Genomic DNA, 1,019 nt, shown 5'->3' on the forward strand with positions numbered 1-1,019 from the left:
CCAACAGGAGGAGGGTCTAGGTATAGAGTAGCCAACAGGAGGAGGAGGGTCTAGGTATAGAGTAGCCAACAGGAGGAGGGGGCAGACAGGAATGGCAGTGTGGAAGACCAGGAAACATGAGATGCAGGGGGGCGGGGTGTACGGAGCCCAGAGCTGTGCTGCTGGGGCTGGTTCCGACTCGGCTGACACTGGACCATGTATATGGGGAGGCTGGTGAAGCGTCTGGGGGACTTTGTAGTGGTTTGGGGCGTCAGAGGGGGCTCTATATACCCTGGACGAGGAAGGGGGTTTGGTTCTAACTTTGTACTCTGTTGAAGTGGGGTTTGTGCTGTTGGTGATGTAAAGGTTTTATGAAATAAAACTCCTCTCTCCCTGATCCTGCTGTGGGCTCCATGGGGTTCACCTTAACACTGCTCTCCAATCAGCCTGATTAGGCCTTGATCCTGGCTGCTGCCTGTCTGTTTAATGAGCATCCTCCAGCTCCCCTGCTGCTGCAGACACCTTGTTACACAACTACACACAAACTACACACACACACTAGCCACGGCACACTCCTAACACAATGTGCTCCAGGCACCTTCTCGGTACTACACAAGTACACACACACACACACACACACACACACACACACACACACACACACACACACACTCACACTCACACTGTACCTCACCCCACAGACACACACCAGCCACAACACGGGCAGACGCCAGCAGCAGCAGCTCACACCCGCCCACACCAGAACAGGCTGACGAGTAGATCAGGGGGAATAGATCCTCCACACCTTTATTCCTTATGTGAAACCATATGTCTAGGAAACACACACACCTTATTCCTTATGTGAAACCATATGTCATAACCTTTCAGTTGATAACAGAGTCATAGACACTAATATAGACCAGAGTCATAGACACTAATATAGACCAGAGTCATAGACACTAATATAGAACAGAGTCATAGACACTAATATAGAACAGAGTCATAGACACTAATATAGAACAGAGTCATAGACACTAATA

At 49.7% G+C, this 1,019-nt stretch overlaps 1 pseudogene; it reads right to left on the reverse strand.

Annotated features, from left to right (window-relative positions):
• Window positions 1-142: 142 nt before the first annotated feature.
• LOC112078056 (testican-2-like) overlaps window positions 143-1,019 on the reverse strand; it is a 37,038-nt pseudogene continuing 36,161 nt past the window's right edge.

The sequence above is a fragment of the Salvelinus sp. IW2-2015 genome, unplaced genomic scaffold (assembly GCF_002910315.2).
Source record: "Salvelinus sp. IW2-2015 unplaced genomic scaffold, ASM291031v2 Un_scaffold5202, whole genome shotgun sequence".
Classification (NCBI taxonomy): Eukaryota; Metazoa; Chordata; class Actinopteri; order Salmoniformes; family Salmonidae; genus Salvelinus; species Salvelinus sp. IW2-2015.